We start from the raw sequence: 24,428 nt of genomic DNA, 5'->3' as shown, positions 1-24,428 counted from the left end.
GTATTAATGCTAGAGTCCCTAAAAGCCCAACTGTCTTTCTGATCTACATCAATGATCACCCAAAATCACACCCTAAAATAATTCATAGACATTTATGCTGACGATACTACCATCTATAGTAACATATCAAAGCCGTGAATGACCAAGTTCTCTCTGATTCTCTCTTCTCTGATCTTGAGTATGTGGTACAATGGGGAAAGAAATGGCTGGTTACTTTTAATGCATCTAAAACCAAGCTTCTATCTTCAGATCATCATCGCTCAGATCCCCGTCTGGTATCAATTGAAATGAATGGCTCTCGTCTTGGGGAGGCTCCATGTTTTGACAAGCTTAGCTCCTGATCTAAAATGGAATGCACACATCAAATCTGTTGCCAAGGTTGCTGGAAAAATGGTGGGATCCTTCTACTGCTCCATTAGATATCTCACTGCCGATGCAATTCTTTATCTCTATAAAAGCCAGGTACGTCCAATGATGGAGTACTTTTGCCACGTCTGGGTAAGAGCTGCTAGAAACAGCTTACCCTACTTTGACAGAGTTCAAAATAGAATTCGGAGCCTAGTGGGAGATGCCATTTTATCTTCCCTACAACCTCTTTTCCACAGAAAAGACGTTGCGAGCCTGTCTTTGCTTTATTGTTATTTCCACGGCAAGTGCTCACCAAACTTTCAAGAAAAACACTCATCTATCTGAAACCACTATCAACAATCCCCCTGTGTGCCTAAACCTAAACTTAAATTCCATGAAGAAAGTTTCTTTCTTAGAACTACATCCCCTTAAGTAATCCCATTTACCAAGTTTCTAATACTAACGATTACTACAATATTATCCCATTGACTACTGTACACTCAAAAACCCTTATCTTCGAGTGGCCTTTACGCCTTGATAAGTGGTGACTCCCATGTAAAAAAAACTTCTTGGATATCATATATTTTTATGATGTTTATTTGGATATCAAAATTTATTCACAGATTTATTTACTTTACTTTATTTCATTATCACACCAGAATGCAGATTGTTATAGGGATGCAAACAAACACGTTATAAGCATCATACTGAACACTAGAATGATCCAAACTAGACTAGGGGTGCTTCATTTAAAAACTGTTCACCACTAAGGACTACGAATGGCGTTTGAAGCTTTCCAAATATATATGTATATTTATTTGTAGTAGCGCATAAACTCCTCAAATCCAATGAAACCGAAACTGGTTTTAAAATCTATATCATACATCTAAATCTATACAAGTGAGAATGCGTGTGTATGCGTGAGGACATTTCTCAACCCATATACTACACGAATCTTTGATCTACAAACTTGAAATTTGGTATATAGGGTATTCAGACATGTGGAAATTTTAAATTGGTTTCATCCGGAAAAAAGGGGTCAAAATTGAAAAATTGGTCCGTGGAGGTACTTGTGTTTTTATCTGTTTGCTAACTATTTCACGAATACGTATGCATGAATCGTTGCCCGACAAATTCCTTATGCTAAAAATAAGTAGGTTTGAAAACGCTTTTTAAAGATTGTGTGAAGCTGGTCTAATGGTTATTGTGCTCTACTCACTGTCTTTACGGTTTTGGTTTCGATCTTAGCTCGAGTATTTTTTTTGCGTATAAGGAGTGAACTGTTTAGAAAAAAAATATAATACATGTATATGTCTCAGTTTCTGTTTTAATTAAAATAAAATATTTATGCATATTTCACGACTACGCATTGCCAGGCGGCCAGCTATTACTATATAAAGCCAAAATCATATCCATTAAACTCTCTCATTTTTCAGTTTTCTTATCATTTTTTTTTCGATCTGTGAATAGGGGCATTTTATCGAACATAGACATTCACCACTATCTCATAAATCGAAACCAAGAGATATTTTTAAAACTCTGACCGTCTCTTTAATTTCAATTCCTTGTGTCTCTCTTGCACTGCATTTATCGAGTATATTTGCCGGGTAGATTTTGAAATTCTTTTTTTAATGAGTCTTGTTGATCCTACTATTATTGGAATGGTTGAGATCTTCCTAAGATTCGATTTTCCTTTCATGTCGTACATACATCCACAGTATTTGTTATCTTTTTCATGTTAGCTCTATTTTACCCAACATCATTGGGGACACTAACTTCTATCAAAGTTGCTTTCTATATCAGGTTTATTAGCTCTGTTTTCTAGATACGTGAATGTAGGAATTGCATGTAAATGGTGTATAACTTATTTCGAACTGTTATATGTTCACATTTCTGTCTGTTGCAATCGATATTCAGCCTTTTACATATTGTCGATTGGAGATATTTGTGTTGCATTATATAGTGGAAAATGCAGTTACACATTTTAGACCTCCAAATAGATTAATTAAGGTAACTAATATTCCACTAAAAACGTACATGATACTATCAAACAAACAAACTATTGTGGGAAATAAAACAGACAAAAGTAGGCTTGGAAATAAATAAACGTAATAAAACACCACACATCTTCTAATTCCCCAGGAAATACTAAACAACATCCCAAACTACTATCCCAAACATAATGCTTTGTTCACAATCAAATTTAAGGTCTAACATATAACAGTGTTCTGATGTACATTTAACGCAAATATCCAACAACATTTTCCTAAATAAAAATCCATTTGCAGTGCATAATCTAATGCATTAAATTAAGCATTCAATATAATCTTGAAAAATAAAAAACAAAACTTCATTTTTCTTTTTGACTCCTTATTATTATTAACAACATTGAAAGATAGAAAACTGGATACGCCACTCAACATTAAACTATTATGCAAAATAACATCAGTGCTAAACATCAAACAAATTATATATTAGTTAGATCCCATATTACATAGGAATTTGAGGAAAGTCTGACTTAACAGTCAAAAAACTGTTCCAAAGAGCCTCTGAACAACAAATTTAAAATTTCATGCACATATATCAAGATAAACATTCATACGTATATCCGGCAATCTAGACGGAGCAGTAATAAATACAATAAATTGTTGGCAATGCAACTTGATCTAGGAGAACAGAGACAGGTCTGGAGGAGGTCACGATTGGGACGAAGGCCTTTTTCTCTCGACTCCGTATTGGGCACTAATCCGGCAATCTAGACGGAGCAGTAATAAATGCAATAAGTTGTTGTCAATACAACCTGATGTAAAAGAACATAGACAGGTCTTGAGGAACTCACGAAGGGATTAGGTCATCCTCTCTCGACTCCGATTTCCCATCCAAATAGCAAACATCCATTCTTGATACAGTAGAGGGAACTACGATGAAATAAATTTATATGGATTTATCCGAAACATAAGAAGATAACAAGAATAATCTTTACTCTCTTGACTCAGGAGTGATCTTTAATTTCAAAATTTGGATTCAAATACGTGAATTATAATTGATATGTTTAGAATTTGTTTAAATCTACCAACGTAATACATGAAGCTCTGATTGACATAATCTATTAATTATTAACCTTTTTTACTAATTGAATTATTGAAGCATATTCTGGACTGTAATAATACAAAATAGAGTTAGTAGAAGTATGTAAATGAATTAATCCAACCAAAGATAATGCATGACTTGTTTTATTTTAATAAGTTTTCCTTAAATATGTGTGCATGAAACATCATTAAATAAGTTCATGCTCTGAAATATAGATGACGACACTACTAAAAAGTCCATATGAGTAAAGTATTGATATTAAAATTGCACGGCATAAATTTTGAGCCCAGCGGATTATTAGTTTAAAAACTGCAGTTATTCAACCGAAGCTATAGGTCCTGGATATGACCTTAAACTATATCCAGTGTTGAGGCCCCATCTTGCGGGCTTTTGGGAGTGTGGAGCCACCCTTTAATTTCCATTGCTCTCAGGTCCACTCTGACCCGGAGTGGCAGTACCTGTTAGGGTCCCAACTATTGGTTAAATAGAAACCGACTTGAAAACAACAAATATATTCTATTAAAATTTTTTTCTTCAAAATCTTTGGATTCGGCATTAAATAACCTGAAAAGGGTTGATATGCCATAAAACAAAAGCAAGCAACCAATCAACCGAAGCTATGGTTACAAATATTTAAAACAATAGAACAATCTCAATTCCGTGTTTTGCTAAAGTATGTTTCTGATGGACGAATTAAGCAATGACTTAATAAGTATGGGCTAGGCGTTGCTCGATTGGAAACATCAACTAAGAGGTTGTATGTCGAGGTTAAATGCAGCTCTACAGACACAAATGATGATGACTTCTCTAGTTGCGCTAATTAGTACACCCGGAGTATTGCCGAATTATCTGAGCCAGAAGATTATTATTATCATCATTTAGATTGAATTAGATTGTTTAAAAGAGAAAGATGCAATTCAATGACAAATATGGTTAAATGACGTTTTAAGAATTTAACTTGACTAGATTCTATAAACAATAACCAGAATGAATTTTGGATGGATGAAAACAAATATGTTTAAATAGAAAAACACGCAGTGCACATAAACAAAATGGGGTTTCAAACCCAGAGAAAACGTGACTGATAAGTCACTTGTTATATCTTTGTATAGTCGAATGACGTAAACACAAAGGATTAGTTTGAATGTATACAGGCAAGTTAGGAGTTAGTGACAGGAGTCTTGGGCGAAGGGGTTGGAATAAGTAGACGAGACAGGCAAGTGGAAGCACCCAGCTGGTAAGGCAATAATATGTAATGTCTGAAAAAAGGAATGACGTGCAACCCCAGAACAAAAAGTCGCAACAAGAATAAATATAAATATGGAAAAACAATTTGGTTGTCTGAGTTGTCGGGGTAGAAAATGACTCACATTTTCAGAAGTGCGTCTGGAACAATACAGCGATGGTTCTGAGCAAAAAGTTATGTCATTTCCTTGTATGGGCAAGCATACAATTATGCTATTTGTCCCGTTTGTTGAACTATGGTTGAAGGTATCTATATCTGTTTATCATACGTGTTAAAAATGTATACACACACTCAATAAACATTACATAGACCACTATAGGACATGCACACGGTTTGGTCCCTTCGTTTATACATATCTGTTTTATATACACTCGCTATACACGTTTCCGTGTCGTACAGAACCAGAAAATATTACAGTAATTGTCCCGGAAAACATAAAAACGTGCATAAGCATTTATCATTCAAAAAGTTGTGTTTAAAGTGAGTGCCGCGTTTGCTTACAATCGATAAAAAACACCCACAACGCATCAAAGATCACTACAATCTGGAATCAAATCGAAAAAGTAGAAACAGCACATGAAAACTCTCCGACGCTACCAAAATATCAGAAGGCAAGATTTTGACCTCTATATTTTGTGATGCACAAGATATTTTCTTATCAATTACATTGAGAAAAAAATATCAATGGTGAATATTATTTTATACAGGATTTATTTTTGTATTTGAAGGAAAAATAGCCGAAAACGGTCACAAATAAAAAAGAAAATGCTCTTTCACCACGACAATACCCCATGTCACATGTTGATAGCAACGATGGCAAAATTATATGAATTGCCCTTTCGCACTCCAGGTTTTGCCCCCAGAGACTACTGGATGTTTGTAGACGACATTTTTATTAACTAAAACAAAACAATAAACTGATTTCATTTTTATTAGACGAAATAGAAAATAGCTTAACATATATTTTTATAAGGTTTAAAGACATTTAAATAAACTAAAAACAACCATAAAATGTTAAAGACTTTCTTACGAATGCTGTTTTTCACTAACAAAATGTGATTCGATTATTAGCTTTAGCTATGAAGTTTTTCTTAAACTAAAAACAATTAGAATCCAAACATTTCATACCTTTGCACAAAGTAAGTTACTTTAAAAATCAAGTATTAAGGTTTCTTTTAATAAAACCCAGAGAAAATCAACTATTTCGCTTTTCTTTTACACGAAATACAAAAGAGAATAACATTAACAGATAAAAAAATTTTCAAGTAAAAACAAACAGAAAACATTTAACACTTTCTTACGAACGGTTTTTCTATTTCAATTTTTTAATTGATATTTTACAAGACAAAGTCTTACGAGATGAGATAACTTTACCATGAAAAATGAAACAGGTCAAAAAGTTACAGTTTCCAAGGCAGGTTTCCCGGGGAATGCCAGGACATAGGTCAGCTAGTATTATTTTAATCTTTTATAAATCTGTACTAAAATCCACTGCAAATCCATAGATGCAGGACATGTGCTGTAAAATTAATAGCGCTTCGTGCTATAGGATCTGTTAAACAAAGTTTAAATAAAAATTGACATATTTTATTCTTTCGCATTGTAATATCATTGGGGGTAGGCTTAACAGCCATCAGTGACGTATCGCTAAAATAGCAACCTGTGTTAAATGAATAGTTTACAATATGTATTGCGTTTCGGCATTAAGTAATGCGAAAGGTCGTAAAACAGACAGGCCAAATAAAGCACATGTTCAATCACAACAGCTGTGTACACTTGCATTGTGAATATAACAATAGGCTTTTTTTTCAATGCAAAGAAGGACATAGTCATCCAATTAACCCCAGGGTTTAAGATGAACACTTGGCAATATAAATACAAGGACAAGTCCATTCTTAAGGCGTGTCCATTGCGTTAGCAATGAAAGTGTTATTGCAAAATTATACATTAACATCATATTAAGTTTTAATTTTGTTGTGTCAGCACTTTGGTGTCGGCTAGAAATGTCTTTGCTATCTGCAAAAATTGTGGTGGACACATTGGTATGTGAGACTGACTATTTCAATTGGTCTAAGATTAGTTCACACTATACACTTACATTGCAAATGCTACAATATATGATTTAAAGGCGAAGAAAGCCGTAGATATCCAATTTACTACGAGGCTTATGATAACAACTATAAATATGAATGCAAGACTACCTCTTTCGTCTTTTATTCATAACACCCTGAAATTGAAGTTCTGGTGAGCGAGCTTTCACTTTTATCTCTGTGAAGAGGCTTCTAACTCATTAAATTATGTTGAAAGCAGCCGAATGGATTAATCAACATTTGATTACTTTTAATTCTGAATCGGAAGAGAGTTCTACAAGCTTGTATTTCTTGTAAAGAAGCTACTGGAATAGGAAGCTGTCTTACGATGAGATATCAAAACAGCGAATTGATGGAGACCACTAGACCAACGAGTTAAACTTGCTGGAATGAAGGAGGCAAGAAATAGATCGTACAATTCAGAACATATTTCATAATAGTATTTATAAAAGACTGAGACGAGCAACATCACATCTGTGTGTGTGTGAGAATAATAATAATAATAATAATAATAACAACAACAACAACAACAATCATCTCTATCTAATCATAAAATCTTTTGAAATTTTGTGTATTTTTTACAATTTTTTCTTTATATTTCATTGTCTGACATTGTATTGTATAACTGTTTGGCCTATATCGTTTTTTGTCCCTTCTCTCTTTTATCCCATCATATCACCCTATTGTGGCGGAACTATTCATAGACTATGCCACACTCAATAAATACCGGAAGACCAAGCCGTAAGGTGGAAGTCGATATTCGGTGGACCACCCTAGGTCGTTCGTCGGTTACACGAACTACCCACTAGTTTGGATATGTTTGTAATACTGTTAATAATGTTAACTTTAACCGGGGCATAACACACCCCTATGCATTTTTTTCCAATTCTAATTAAATAAAAACTCAATTTCTAATCGGAATGTTTTCAAAGTCGGTGTTTTCCTTTACCTTTACATGTGTATAATGTCGTTTTTCCCTCTCTCTTTCAATAAATTTCATAATTAGTTGAGTATAAAATAAACCTAAATACATACATTCTGAATTTTATCGTTATTAATATTATTTAAGAAAATAAATATAAACTTATTACAAATAATAAATTAATAAAATATTATATAAGTTATATTTTACATTAATTACGACTACACTTAATTAATACGTAGATTTAACGGTGGTAACTCTACATTAAAATGCAAAGATGGCGATTTTCGGATTTTGTAATCATGCCCATGTTTCTTTATTTTCTTTTAAAGTTGATGTGTTCCTATTCTTTTGATGAGTAACGGCGAAATAAATTATAAAAATTTACCTAATAATTACGTGAATTATTCTGCCCTACGAAATAGGCGATGTAAAAAATTGAACATTTTAGCATCCTTAAAGAAAACAACGGTAAGATGGACAACATCTTGAAATTTGAAATATAGACCTTTTCTCATTTATTTGTATATGTTCTGCAGTTACATCGAGCTTCATAAATTAAAGGATTGGTATAAATAAAAGGTGAAATATAATTGAATAAGCATATTTGTTCCTTTAATAATTACAAAAAACCTCCTAAACCACATCACTAATTGCTATGGCTAAAGATACATTACCTAAGAGTACTTCTTTCAAACTCCTCGGTTTAACGTCTATAGGGAACATGAGTTAGAACAGATACATTGAGAATATATATATATATATATATATATATATATATATATATATATATATATATATATAGTAGCGTTCCTGTGTATGTGTGTCTGTGTGTACAAATCTGTTCAAAGAAATATATAAATCCGTTTTCAGCTATTTCTTGCAAAGGAGATCTGTGTGAAGTGAACATCCCTCCTTGTCAAAGAAATATATAACTCCGTTATAGGCTATTTCTATCAAAGAGGATAACACATTCAAATTTATGCACGATTTCTATATATAGTATATTTCTAAACTGCACTGAATGTGTAACCTCATTTGCATATTACATTAAAGAAAATCTATTTTAATAATTAGCTTGATCTTATTAATTATTTGCTGTAATGGAATCGTTTTAATTTTACTATTTAGAAATATTATTTAAAGATTATTTATTTAGTTTATTTTTAATTCAGTTTATATTTAATATAATTTATTTTTAATAATTTATATCTGACAACACCTGACGGAACTTTCATATTAAACTATGAGAGCTATTTTTCTTTAAACTCATGCTTCCGTTTTTTGTTTGAAAACATAGACTACTTTTTTGACAAAATTGGAGATTACATGGCAAAATAGTCTCGATCCCTATATCACATAAAAGAGGAGCTAAATTTACTAATCACTGCTATGTTACTATGCCAACAATATATGAACAATGATATCGGTATTTCAGAAGTTAACAGTTTTAAGTAACTAGAACTCACAGTTTTTTTTAAAGAATAAACACTTTTATTTATTTTAAGCAATATGTACAGAATTTTTTTAAACTTTTAAAGAAAATAAATAGAAATTTTTACGATATTTAACAATATAAACCTTTTATTATTTTTAATTTTAAACAATATAAAGAGAATTTTTTATAATCTTTTATTTTTAATTTTTATATAATAAAAATAGCACTTTATAATTTTAGATTGTAAATTTTTTACTTGGTTTCTACCTTAATATTTTCCTTTAAAATGATGACTTCATTGATTTTCGAGTATGCTGAACATGAATATGGCATTAAAATTTTCCGCAAATAAATAGTTCTCCGGATACTAAATAATAAAAGTGCGGCTACCCGACGTTACTCGGGCCATATAAAAAAGAAAGATGAAGTTGCGTTTGAATACACCTGCTATATCACTTTTATCCCGGGCAATTCCGAACAAAACCTATAAATGTTTCTCTTCCCGAGCAACACGGCCTTTAACCATACTTGCAATAACGCCACATAGATTTTCTTGTATAAAATTGCATAACAAAACAGAATGATATTTTATTGAAAATACCCTCTAAAAAGAAAAAAAACTTTTAAGTGGTTACGATTTTTAAAAATCCCTAAAAAGAAGAAAAAAATGTTTTAAGTGGTTACGATTTTAAAAAATCCCTAAAATGAAGAAAAAAAGTTAAAAGTGGTTACGATTTTTAACAATCTCTAAAAAGAAGAAAAAATGTTTTAAGTGGTTACGATTTTTAAACATCCCTAAAAAGAAGTAAAAAAACTTTTAAGTGGTTACGATTTTAAAAAATCCCTAAAAAGAAGAAAAAAAGTTATAAGTGGTTACGATTTTTAACAATCCCTAAAAAGAAGTAAAAAACGTTTTAAGTTGTTACGATTTTTAAAAATCCCTAAAAAGAAGTAAAAAAAAGTTTTAAGTGGTTACGATTTTTAACAATCACTAAAAAGAAGAAAAAAAACTTTTAAGTGGTTACGGGTTTTAACAATCCCTAAAAAGAAGAAAAAAAGTTTTAAGTGGTTGCGATTTTTAAAAATCCCTAAAAAGAAGAAAAATTTTTTTTAAGTTGATACGATTTTAAAAAATCTCTAAAAAGAAAAAAAAAGTTTTAAGTGGTTACGATTTTTAACAATCCCTAAAAAGAAGAAAAAAAGTTTTAAGTGGTTACCGGTTTTAACAATCCCTAAAAAAAAGAAAAAAAGTTTTAAGTGGTTGCGATTTTTAAAAATCCCTAAAAAGAAGAAAAAAGTTTTAAGTTGTTACGGTTTTTAACAATCCCTAAAAAGAAAAAAAAAATGTTTTAAGTGGTTACGATTTTTAAAAATCCCTAAAAAGAAAAAAAAAGTTTTAAGTAGTTACTATTTTAAAAATCTCTAAAAAGAAGTAAAAAAAAGTTTTAAGTTGTTACGATTTTTAAAAATCCCTAAAAAGAAGAAAAAAGTTTAAAGTGGTTGCGATATTAAAAAATCCCTAAACAGAAGAAAAAAAAGTTTTAAGTTGTTACGATTTTTAAAAATCCCTAAATAGAAAAAAAAAAGTTTTAAGTTGTTACAATTTTTAACAATCCCTAAAAAGAAGAAAAAATGTTTTAATTTTGTTACGATTTTAAAAAATCCCTAAAAAGAAGAAAAAGTATTAAGTGGTTACGATTTTTAACAATCCCTAAAAAGAAGTAAAAAAAAGTTTTAAGTTGTTACGATTTTTAAAAATCCCTAAAAAGAAGACAAAATGTTTTAAATGGTTACGATTTTTAAAATCCCTTAAAAGAAGAAAAAAAATGTTTTAAGTTGTTACGATTTTAAAAAATCCCTAAAAAGAAGTAAAAAAAGTTTTAAGTGGTTGCGATTTTTAAAAATCCCTAAAAAGAAGAAAAAAAAGTTTTAAGTTGTTACTATTTTTAAAAATCCCTAAAAAGAAGAAAAAAAAGTTTTAAGTGGTTATGATTTTTAAAAATCCCTAAAAAGAAGTAAAAAAAGTTTTAAGTTGTTACTATTTTTAAAAATCCCTAAAAAGAAGTAAAAAAAAGTTTTAAGTGGTTACGATTTTTAAAAATCCCTAAAAAGAAGACAAAATGTTTTAAGTGGTTACGATATTTAAAAAATTCCTAAAGAGAAGAAAAAAAAAAGTTTTAAGTTTTTACGATTTTAAAAAATCCCTAAAAAGAAGTAAAAAAAGTTTTAAGTGGTTTCGATATTTAAAAATCCCTAAAAAGAAGAAAAAAGTTTTAAGTTGTTACGATTTTTAAAAATCCCTAAAAAGAAGAAAAAAAGTATTAAGTGGTTACGATTTTTAACAATCCTTAAAGGGAAGTAACAAAAAAGTTTTAAGTTGTTACGATTTTTAAAAATCCCTAAAAAGAAGTAAAAAAAATGTTTTAAGTTGTTACAATTTTTAAAAAATCCCTAAAAAGAAGACAGAAAATTTTAAGTTGTTACGATTTTTAACAATCCCTAAAAAGAAGACAAAAAAAGTTTTAAGTTTTTACGATTTTTAAAAATCCCTAAAAAGAAGTAAAAAAAAAGTTTTAAGTTGTTACGATTTTAAAAGATCCCTAAAAAGTAGTAAAAAAAAAGTGTTTGGTTGTTACGATTTTTAAAAATCCCTAAAAATAAGTAAAAAAAAAAGTTTAAGTTGTTACGATTTTTAACAATCCCTAAAAAGAGGAAAAAAATGTTTTAAGTTGTTACGATTTTAAAAAATCCCTAAAAAGAAGAAAAAAAAATGTTTTAAGTTGTTACGATTTTTAACAATCCCTAAAAAGAAGTAAAAAAGTTTTAAGTGGTTGCGATTTTTAAAAATCCCTAAAAAGAAGACAAAAAAATGTTTTACGTTGTTACGATTTTTAAAAATCCCTAAAAAGAAGTAAAAAAAAAAGTTTTAAGTTGTTACGATTTTTAAAATCCCTAAAAAGAGGAAAAAAATGTTTTAAGTTGTTACGATATTTAAAAAATCCCTAAAAAGAAGAAAAAATATATTTTTTAAGTTGTTACGATTTTTAAAAATCCCTAAAAAGAAGAAAAAAAAAGTTTTAATGGTTACTATTTTTAAAAATCCCTAAAAAGAAGAAAAAAAGTTTTAAGTTGTTACGATTTTTAACAATCGCTAAAAAGAAGCAAAAGAATAAGTTTTAAGTTGTTACGATTTTTAAGAATCCCTTAAAAGAAGAAAAAAGTTTTAGGTTGTTACGATTTTTAAAAATCCCTAAAAAGAAGAAAAAAAGTTTTAAGTTGTTACGATTTTTAAAAATCCCTAAAAAGAAGACAAAAAGTTTTAAGTGGTTACGATATTTAAAAAATTCCTAAAGAGAAGAAAAAAAAAAGTTTTAAGTTTTTACGATTTTAAAAATCCCTAAAAAGAAGTAAAAAAAAGTTTTAAGTGGTTTCGATATTTAAAAATCCCTAAAAAGAAGAAAAAGGTTTTAAGTTGTTACGATTTTTAAAAATCCCTAAAAAGAAGAAAAAAAGTATTAAGTGGTTACGATTTTTAACAATCCCTAAAAAGAAGTAAAAAAAAGTTTTAAGTTGTTACGATTTTTAAAAATCCCTAAAAAGAAGTAAAAAAAATGTTTTAAGTTGTTACGATTTTTAAAAAATCCCTAAAAAGAAGTAAAAAAAAGTTTTAAGTTGTTACGATTTTTAAAAATCCCTAAAAAGAAGTAAAAAAAATGTTTTAAGTTGTTACGATTTTTAAAAAATCCCTAAAAAGAAGACAGAAAGTTTTAAGTTGTTACGATTTTTAACAATCCCTAAAAAGAAGACAAAAAAGTTTTAAGTTTTTACGATTTTTAACAATCCCTAAAAAGAAGTAAAAAAAAAAGTTTTAAGTTGTTACGATTTTTAAAATCCCTAAAAAGAGGAAAAAAATGTTTTAAGTTGCAACGATTTTAAAAAATCCCTAAAAAGAAGAAAAAATATTTTTCTAAGTTGTTACGATTTTTAAAAATCCTTAAAAAGAAGAAAAAAGTTTTAATGGTTACTATTTTTAAAAATCCCTAAAAAGAAGAAGAAAAAAAGTTTTCAGTTGTTACGATTTTAAAAAATCTCTAAAAAGATGAAAAAAAGTTTTAAGTTGTTACGATTTTTAACAATCGCTAAAAAGAAGTAAAAGAAAAAGTTTTAAGTTGTTACGATTTAAAAAAATCCCTTAAAAGAAGAAAAAAGTTTTAGGTTGTTACGATTTTTAAATATCCCTAAAAAGAAGTAAAAAAAAGTTTTAAGTTGTTACGATTTTTAAAAATCCCTAAAAAGAAGTAAAAAAAAGTTTTAAGTGGTTACGATTTTTAAAAATCCCTAAAAAGAAGACAAAAAGTTTTAAGTGGTTACGATATTTAAAAAATTCCTAAAGAGAAGAAAAAAAAAGTATTAAGTTTTTACGATTTTAAAAAATCCCTAAAAAGAAGTAAAAAAAGTTTTAAGTGGTTTCGATATTTAAAAATCCCTAAAAAGAAGAAAAAGGTTTTAAGTTGTTACGATTTTTAAAAATCCCTAAAAAGAAGACAGAAAGGGTAAATTTTTTCATTAGGTCCACCTCCACAATTTTCTTTAAAATGACGACTTTTGAAGGGGTTTCCACTATGCTGAATAAGAAAATCTCATTTAAATTTTGCAGAGACAAGTAGTTTTTAAGATATAAAGTCCTGTATTATGCACTGTAATTCACTGGCCGCCATGTTTGTACGCGCGTGCGATAAACAAATCCACTATTTTTTTCACACCCGAGAAATTAGTAATGTGCATACGTGTAAAACAATAATTACGATTTTTTCACTTCCTTGAGTAATTTCATGTTAAGGACGGCTTTCAGAATAGACCCCCCAACCTCCCCCTATAAATAATAGATTTTGGAATATACCATTTAACCCCCTCCTACTGTTAAGAAAGGCTTTCGGAATAAACACTCCATTATGGGTGGGGGTGAAAAGTATTTGCCTAAAATTTACTCATGATATTCTTTGCCAGCATACCCACCCGCAAATACTATAAAAACAATTTGTGGAGTAGCAGTGTCGGTCGCAGAGAATTATATAATATGTTTTGTTATACTATTTTATCCAAGATAATCTAATCGGAATTGCTCAGGTTTTTTAAAAATCGTAACCACTTAATTTTTTTTCTTTTTAAAAAGGGTATTTACAATGAAATACCATTGTATTTTGTTATACATTTTTACATAAGAAAATCTATGCGGCGTTAATGGAGGTCGTAAATAGAGCAACTATGTTAAAAGGCCGCATTGTCCGGAAAGAGTAACATTAATATGTCTTCTTCAGAATTGCCCGGGATAAATATTTGATATAGTAGGTGTATGCATACGCAACTTCATCTTTTTTTTATGGCCCGAGCAACGCCGTGTAATCGTATATATATATATATATATATATATATATATATATATATATATATATATATATATTTAAAAGAGTGTAGCCATCAACAATTGTGTTTTTTTTTAAAGGTTTTCATCATATTTTTATTTATGTCGTTAAGTCTTTAAAAAGAACCCTAAAAAACCATAAAAACCTTCACCAAATGGACCCAAAGCCACTCTTTGAATATAACTTTGACCGGACACTTTGAATACTTACAGTTGGAGTCAGAATGTCTGAGACCACACATCACTCTGAAAAACACATTTAGTATCAGCGGAGATAACTCTACAAACTCCCATTTTAAAGAAAAACTTTTTACGAAAACATCTGAAGAGAGCACACCCTAAGCTCGAAACGCGTTATAAAAATATTTTAAAATAAAAATCTGATGAAAACCTTTAAAAAAAACCCACAATTGTTGATGGCTACACTCTTTTAAATATACATTTTTTTCTGTCGTTGGAACTACACAACCATCACTTTATATATATATATATATATATATATATATATATATATATATATATATATATATATGTATATATATATATATATATATATATATATATATATATATATTAGAATTGGTGTATTACAATTTACGTACATCAGAAGTTAAGTCTTTATTTCTGGCATGAATTGAAATATTTCGCAAGGGAATTGTTAACAAGCGAACTTTACATAATTTTGGTAGTTATTTTCTATAGAAAGTCACAATTACATTCCCTTTTGACATTTAAGCACTTGCCAATACTAAAAATATTTTCCAAAATAAAAACGAAAGGAAATAAAAGAATCGTTTTCTTCCATTTGTGTCCGTGAAAGTAAAGTCTGAGAAATGCACTACAATTTGCATTGAATTTCCGTTTATTATTAGGATTATTTCAGGAATTTCTCCCACGCGCAGCTCGGAAATATTGTTTTAATATGACTCATAATTTTGTAAATGAAAACCAGAATAAATAAGAGAGAGAGAGAGAGAGAGAGAGAGAGAGAGAGAGAGAGAGAGAGAGAGAGAGAGAGAAAAGTGACCAGTTGGGTCATCCGTTGAGTTCGGCTAAGGTGTTTTACAAGGGTGTTATATATATATATATATATATATATATATATATATATATATATATATATATATATATATATATATATATATATATATATATACAGGGTGTCCGTAAAGTTACTATACAGTCTTACAAGTTACTATACAGACACCCTGTAATATATTAACAGTACAGTAAGATATTGTATTAAAATATTTATTTGTAACAAAAGAAATAAAAAGAAATAACACCTTTATGTTTATAAAAATCTCAGAAAATACACGTGTTACATCCGAAAAGACTGTAACAATCAAGATAAACAATTTCTATGACAAATATTCAAATTGAAGGCCTTCAGCTCCAATACATCCTCGACAACGTGATACCACACTCTGACAAACTTTGGTGCACAAGTCATAAATAAATATTAACTATTAATACAAATATAATACAATAAAACAATAAGACTGTATAGTAACTTTACGGACACCCTGTATATATATATATATATATAGTCATCCACATACAGTACTGTTTCGCTGTTTCACAGCTCATCAGTGCGGCTAAACAGGCATATATATATATATATATATATATATATATATATATATATATATATATATATATATATAGTTACACTGATTAACTGTTATGAGCTGCATATGTTGAACTGATAGGCTGTATGTGGATGACTATAGATGCTCCCTATCTTGGGTTAAACGTATTAGGGATCGAAATAACAAACTGCCATTAGCGTATAAAGAAATCGTTTTTGAGCTTAGGCGTCTGGACAATGTTTAAACATTGTAATTTCGTACACCCATCTTCACAAAAGCCAAATAGTATAACGATGAGAAGCGCCGACAGTCGTTTATAGATGATTATAAATGCTCCCTATCTTGGTTTGAGCATATTGGAGAACAACATAAACTGTTGCGAACGTATGTTTAAGCATTGTAATTTCGCATTCCCATCTTAATAGCAGCCAAATAACTCACCTAGGTGTTCGGGTTCAATTCCTGGCTTGATATAGTTGTTTTTCGGGGTCAACGGCCAACTAGCACTGTGTGTGTTTGTGTGTATGCATGTGTGTGTTGGGGTGGAGAGGCTCCCGTAAGCCGTGGTGAAGGCAACCTTTCTATGAGAAGAAAATCTTTGATTTAAAAAACCATAAAGCGGGAGACCAGTACCCGCATTAAGCTGGTCTGCAGTTTAACTTGTTGCTGGCTATCTTGCAGTTACTTGTTGCTGGATCTCAACATTTTGAACCGAGAGAGAGACTTAGCTGTCATACAAAGCTAAGACTCTGTAACATCATCTGTGTATAGATACTCCCTTAGGCATTTGTCTATTTAAATGGTCCTGTGGCGATGGAAGTCCTTTTTGGGCTCATGGACTTTAAGTGTCTGAGGGAGTGGCACTCGTCTGACAAGACGTTGCAATCATCATATATATATATATATATATGGGGGAAAAAAGAAAAAGATAAACCTATACCATTAGGAAAAATATCAACGTTTTGTCCCCGTTTTCAGGAGACTTCTTCAGGATGATAAAATGACTGAAGAAAATGAACTTAAAACCATAATGCCGAAAAGAATCACACATTAGGTCAAGACGAACCATGTGTGGGTGCTTGATAATGTTCCCCACCACATGTCGCCGTACTTGTGAATTCCCTTCTTACCCGGCTGCAACTTGTTTGGGACGTGATCGTGGTCAATGTCAACAAGCCCGCCCGTTGAATCTCTGAAGCATGCATTGTTCGACGCTATAGATTGTCACCAAAGCGTGTGACTCCATAAATGGTCGCCAAAGTGTGTGACTCATTTCATGCCCGCCTTGAGATAGTAGTCCCCACTGGCGGCGGAGAGATGCCTAGATGCCGGAAAACATACTCAAATAGATTTTCCTTCGAACTGCTAGAATTTCTACTTGGGCCCCTTCCTCCAAGAATTTACTGACATGCAGGAGTTCAAATGTAATGTGAACAGTAGTGATGGGACAATTCCAATATTTTCCCGATTCCGATACAATTATCGATTGCGATTCCGATTCTTTATAAATCTCTAATTATTTAACTATAAGATTGTTATTTCCCCGATTTTCGTAAAAACGTATGTTAAATAAGCAGATATTTTCATAAACGTCAAAATACACTTGTGCAGATGATCTATCGATTTTAGCTTTACTGGTAATATAAAATCAATAAATATTCTAATGAATATTTATTGATGATCATTTTATCATTATCACCAGCAATGGAAGATTTTGGTTTAAACAAAATCAAATAAAAAAGACAGAAGAATCATTTTGGCATCGGAAAATAGACATCAATTTTTCCGATTCCAATACCGATTCTGATACCCCCAAATATTCCGATTTTTCCGATTCCTGATTCCGATTCCAATTAATCGTCCCAACACTAATGAATAAATATCTTCCTGCTCAATTCCCTACATAGTATCTTTGCAAATTTGGTCCAAAATAGTAACCTATGACATCTAATTGGCGATAAAAAAAACCCAAAATACAAAGAAAAAAAAAAAAAAAACATAACAACCAAACTCTGTTACTAAATATATGTCCAGGTCTCTGCATATCTAACTTTTGATTTTAATGTCGATTTGTTTTTGCCAAGTGTCGGATTTGCTGCAACACCATTCAAATAAAACTATTAATGGGTGCGTTTGGAAGAAATGGACGGAATCCCCTCTAAGGCCTTTGAAACTAACATCTCGACAGGAGAAAATCGTTAGTTTTAAATACATGAAAACTATTACTGACGCAATAAAAGAGCACAAAGGGAAAGTTGATTGTATTGTGAGAAAACTAATTACAAACGACGCACGTTACGATCTGATAAAGGACAAATACAATCTCAGAATCTCAAACTGCTCCAAAAAACCAAATTCGTGAAATTTGACACTAAAAAGCTCAATGACAAACTTGGACAAGACTATTAGAGTGACCTTTGATGTAGCTTCGTTTTAGAAAAGGAACTCGTAGTAATTTCGACTTGCAGTGATTCTTCACCAAAGAAAGAAGTCATCAGTACGTTACGTCAAAAAGGAACATTCGAAAAAAAGCACAGCAAAAAAAGAAGAAAAAACAAAAAGGCTACACTAACATCTTGGCCTTTTGGTCAAGATCAAAGTGTAGTATCTGTTCTTCAGATGCTGCACTTCCATTTCTTGTTCTCTTTCGGTTGAGGAGAAATCCTTCACGACTGAGACAATTTTTATTTTTGTACCTTTTCTCCACGTTAAAAAACGACCCTGGTGTCTAACTCTGTCCCGTGAGGAGGCATTGTAAATAGGTACAATAATATCAGAGCGTCTCCATTTACACTGAACATCTACAGAATGTCAACATCAATATATTACATAAGAATGAGTCCCCTGTGGAATTTCCACAAGTCCCGCTAGTTAAATAGTAATTAAATTATTACGATTTTTACGGGCATAAAATTATTAATTGAATTATTGTAAAATTGTTTGGTAAATAAATTTTTAATTGAATTATTACGAAATTTTTGGTCATCGAATTTTGAATTTGATTACTATGAAATTGTTTTATTATTACATTTTTAATTGTATTATTACGAAATTGTTTGGTCATTATATTATTAATTGAATCATTATAAAATATTTTCGGTCATTAAATTGTTCAATTCGATGGTACGAGAGGCGTGCAATAAGTAATGCCCCTGACCCACTTCCTATAGCAGTAGAGCAACGAAATTTGGCACAGTGATTAGTCTTTCTCTACATAGGAACCACCCAGTTATGCATTTCTCCAATCGTTTGATGCAGCTCTTGAGACCAGTTTTGTAGAACACCCCAGGTTGGTCCTCCAACTACGACGTGACTTCAGAAATCAAGGCTGCATCATCTGGGAAACGCTTTCCTTTCAAAAACAACTTCATGGCTGGGAAGAGGTGAAAGTCAGAGGGTGCAATGTCAGGAGAGTAGGGAGGATGGGGAAGGATTTTATAACCACACGCCCGTGCTTCTGATCTAGCGACATGCGAGTTGTCCTGCAGAAGGAGGGCACCTTTGCTGATCTTGCCCCGCTTCTTGATTTCGATAGCTTCCCTTAATTTCCTCAAAAGTGAAGCATATAGGCTCCTGTAATTGTGGTACCCTTTGCCAGGAAATCTGTCATCACTACTCCGTCACCACCCGTGTTACTTAAATACATTTTGTATTAGTCGCTAGTATAGTTAAAATAAGATTACGTTATTTGTCTTCATTATTTTTGCGCTCAAATTAGATTGTTACAACTTAACCAATTTAGAACTGCAGTGTGCATATGAAATTTTCTTTGTTTTCAATCAACATATCCAAGTAGTGTTTACTTTTACCCAACATTCAAATAAAATATCGATAAAAATTTAAATAATTATTTCGTTTAATGTGTATTTGTTTACTATGTAAACAAATGAATAATACATAGGCATTAGAAGCCTATAACTATGCAAACGTATTAGCACCATGTTGAGTTTCAAATAATTGAGAAACGAGGCGATTAAAAGTGAACGCAATATGTTCTTTCTATTTTTAATGCTTTATATTTCGAAGAGATAACCTAAATTTCACCTATAATAATATGTACTTATTTACTAGGTAAACAAATGAATGATACATATGGATTAAAAGCTTATAACAATACAAAGGTGTGAGCACTGCGTTGGATTTAAATAATAACTGAGAAATGACTCTATGTAAATAGAACGTAATAATAACGTAATTTTCTTTTTAGTTTTACTGTTTCATCTTATATTTCGAGAATATAATCTCCTGTTCAAAGTGCCTTTATTTTAGAGCAGATTTTCCTTCTTTTTCTATGTGACATAGCGCGGAAGCCCGTATGCAAATGCACGCGAAATGAAGTCATCGGCGGGGAAAATAAAGATCGTAAAAAGGAGATCACGTTAGAGACAGCAATAACGGTCGAGATCACGAGAGAAGAGTGGGTGAAGTTAGAGAAGACGATTATGTGAGAGGTAACGAGAGATCGAGAAAATAAATATCGTTGTACAACAAAAAAGCGAGTTGAAGTTCTTTTCTATTCTTTGTTTGGCTACTGAGGCTACAACGCGTTGGTTCCCGGACAAGGTTATACTTGTGTCACTATCTGCACATAAGTAAGGAGAAAACAAATGAAGGGTATACAATTTTATTTTTTCATTCAAATCAGATATAATCATATAATGTTTATTCAAAGACACAACTACTTAATTTCACAAAAAGTTTATACGTCTACATAAGTACATTTCTGACATTTATGCTGATGAAGCAATACAAACGTTTAGATGTTCATTGCTATTTATATTCTTTTACAGAATAATACAATGAATATTTACACATAAGTTCGAAAATCAATTAAAATATTTATTAAAACAGTATTCTACATACACGTGTTTCGCAGCTCTCTCATCTCATCAGCGTGGGTTGACTGAATTTTTTTGTTGCTGTTTTTAGCGATAATGAAATATTCGATATTAGCGACTCCTACCAAGGAGATCAATGAAATTTGTTTTCCCTAAGAAATATCGTCCATATCTGGAGGGCGTAAACAAATACACACACACACAGACACACACACACACACAGATTATATATATCTATATATCTATAATATAAAGCTGAACGTCTGTGTGTGTGTCTGATCACGAATAGGCTCCTATATGGTTGACTATTATAGAAAACTGATTACATATAATGATAGAAGATGTATCGAAGCACAGGAATGGGTATGTTTGTGGGATCTGCGTACGCGCCTGGTCCACAAAGTATGGAAATAAAAAAATAAAAAATAAAAAAAAAGGTTTACAAATGTTTTTGTTATAGATGTACATAATAATACTTTGATAAGTATGTTTTAACTTAAATAGGGATGGTATAATAAAATTGTGGGGTCTGCGTTCGCGCCTGGCCTCCATAGAATGGAAATAGGCACAAACTTTAATAAAGACTTTTCATATCTATCTGCGTAAGTATACTTTGATAATTATGTTTCAGTTTGAAGAAATATGGTATAATAAAATTATGGGGTGTTCGTTCGCGCCTGACCTCCATAGAATGGAAATATGTCACAAAGTTTAACAAGTTTTTTTTAATATAGATCCACAGAATATTGTGATAAATGTTTCAGTGTAAACATGTACGGTATAATAAATTATGGGATTTATCCATTTTATTTTTACTTTCATCATATTTTGCTTTGGTTTTGATACCCCCAAATTCGAAGCTATCTCTTTACAACCCTTTCATTTTCATGACCTATCACACTTTCATAAATCAGAGTCCATTTTATGTAGGTTGTTTTTGAACCGAGTCAACGACGGGTACTTTTGCTAATATATATATATATATATATATATATATATATATATATATATATATATATATATATATATATATATATATATATATATATATATAATTTTTAATTTACTTTTTTAAAACAGTACTATACGTGCAGGCGTTTCGCTGATCTACAGTTCATCAGCGTAGTTTGACTGTATTAGGGCTCGAACCTCAAACCATAAATTCTATAGTCAACTGCGTATACCGTATAATAATAATAATAATAATAATAATAATAATAATAATAATAATAATAATAATAATCATCATAATAATAATAATAATAATAATAATAATAATAATAATAATAATAATAATAATAATAATAATAATAATAATAATAGCAGCAGCTCACAAGAAGCTTTCACACAGGTCATCAAACATCTCTCCTTGAAAACAACCTGTGGTGTTCCCTGGAATTTGAGTTACAAGTCACCCCAGGTTTCCAGTACTGCCCACCTCTTTCGATAACATTTGCAAATAAATTTGCATTATCGCAACAACTGGTTGTCATTGATTTCTCGTTAGCAGCGGCTATTCGTCTTCACTGAAATTTGAGTGGCAATAAGTCTCTCCAAGGTCCCAGTTCTCTTCTCACTTATCTAGCGGATGCTTGGTCAGTTCCTCGGTCTTTCCTTCCTCCTTGACTACATGGTTATTTGGTCTCACTCTTTTTTTGGGGGGTGGGGGAGCATTGGTGTGGCAATGAGAGGATGGGGGTCTCAATATTTGGATGTGTTAGTTGGATTTTTTTTTCTTAAATATCAGGCCAATTCCTTTGACTTTAGAAATTCAAACTGTACCTTAACACTTTCGCTGTTCCTAGCAAGTAAGCCTTTTGCAAAATTAGAAAAGAAATTATCTTGTCAATCTGATTAAGCGATTTATGGTGGCTTTTCGTTATGGTCCCAAGCGTCCAATTAAAATAAGAATTACCTTAACTTCTTTATATTTTAATAATTGAACCCATTCTCATTTCTGATTTCGATATTTATTTACTTGTTATCTTTATCTTGCACTTTGGCATCGAAATGGCAGGTTATGTCAGTGAGTCAGAAAGCTTTCTTGTTCTAGTTTAGAAAAGTTATGTCAGATTTAGACATAACCTGTTCCAAAGAAGATTGGCATTGTTGTTTTCCTGTATCACTTCTGATTGATATTAGTATCACTTCTCATTGTGGTCTACTTCATAGTTTGCGCGTATTCCAATGTAGGACTTTAGAGACGTTTTTATAATGCATTTATAATAGAAATAAGTTCATATTTTAAATGTATTGTAAAAACGATGAAAGAATATTTATGAATGGATATTTATTTGAGATATTGATGTAATATTTGAAAATACACTAGTTATTTCTTGTCTTACCGTATTTATAAATAAAATAATATTCATTCATAAATACGGCAATACAATATTTATGACGAATATTTAATTATTACATATTGATATAATATTAGAAAATAAATAAATTATATGTCATATATTTTGTTTCATAATACCGGCAAAATATTATTAATGATGAATATTTATGCATATTGATATCATATAAATAAATTAAATAAATTATTACTATTATTAATTTAATCATAAAAACGTTTTTTTTAAATTACATTTTCACCCCAAACAAGGCATATTGCCACTTTGGTGTAGGGTACTATCAGGGGAAGCTACTACTGGGGCACTATGTTGGGATTTGGACAGCAAGACATCAGTTCACGTTACACTTGAACTTCTGCATGTCAGTACAGTTGGGGAAGCAGGGACCTGGAATGGAATTCCAGAGTCTAGCGGTTCTGGGGAAGAAACTACTGGAGTAGAAATATATTTTACATCTAGGGATCTCTATTGCGTGGGGGTGTTATTTAGCTGCCTGTCGGATTTGTCGAGGGTATCTACGTCATGGGAGCACAAGTGTCTGCAGTTCCTCAGAGCATTCAGCATTAAAATACTTGTAGAACAGGCAGAGGGATGCAACGTTTCATCGATGGGACAGAGGCTGAAGCTTAGATGCCAGTTCAGGGCTTATTAGATTGGCGACTCTCTTTTGAACCTTGTCTAGGAGCGAGAGACTGGCAGCAGATGCACCAGCCCAAATGTGACAGCAATACTCCATACATGGGCGAATGGTGGCCTTATACAGGATACTTTCAGGTATCAGTAGTTTTCTAGCAAGGTAGAGAGAGCCTACCTTCTTTGCAGCGGCCCTGGCAATGTTTTCAATGTAATTGTTCCAACTCATGTTTCCTGTGAACGTTAGGCCAAGCAGTTTGAAAGATGTACTCTCAGATAGGGAGTCACTGGCTATTGCTATTGGTGGCAGAGAAGGTTTCTTGTAATTATTGAAGGAAACCAGTTTAGTCTTGGCAGCATTGAATATGACCATTCATTTTTGTCCCCATTCCACTACAGATTGGAGGTCATCCTCTAGTGTTTTTGCCATTTCTTTAGTTATGTGTTCATTT

General features: G+C 31.2%; 1 protein-coding gene and 1 pseudogene across 1 annotated transcript in view; both read left to right on the top strand.

Annotated features, from left to right (window-relative positions):
• The window catches only part of LOC145277997 (zonadhesin-like), a 441,395-nt gene that overhangs the window by 111,830 nt on the left and 305,137 nt on the right, over positions 1-24,428 (top strand). The gene's annotated exons all lie outside the window — the stretch shown is intronic.
• LOC145278551 (U2 spliceosomal RNA) lies at positions 18,717-18,849 on the top strand (annotated as a pseudogene).

This window comes from Euprymna scolopes, chromosome 6, assembly GCF_053919585.1.
Source record: "Euprymna scolopes isolate OS-2025 chromosome 6, ASM5391958v1, whole genome shotgun sequence".
Taxonomy (NCBI): domain Eukaryota; kingdom Metazoa; phylum Mollusca; class Cephalopoda; order Sepiida; family Sepiolidae; genus Euprymna; species Euprymna scolopes.
This window is presented reverse-complemented; position numbering and strand designations above follow the sequence as displayed.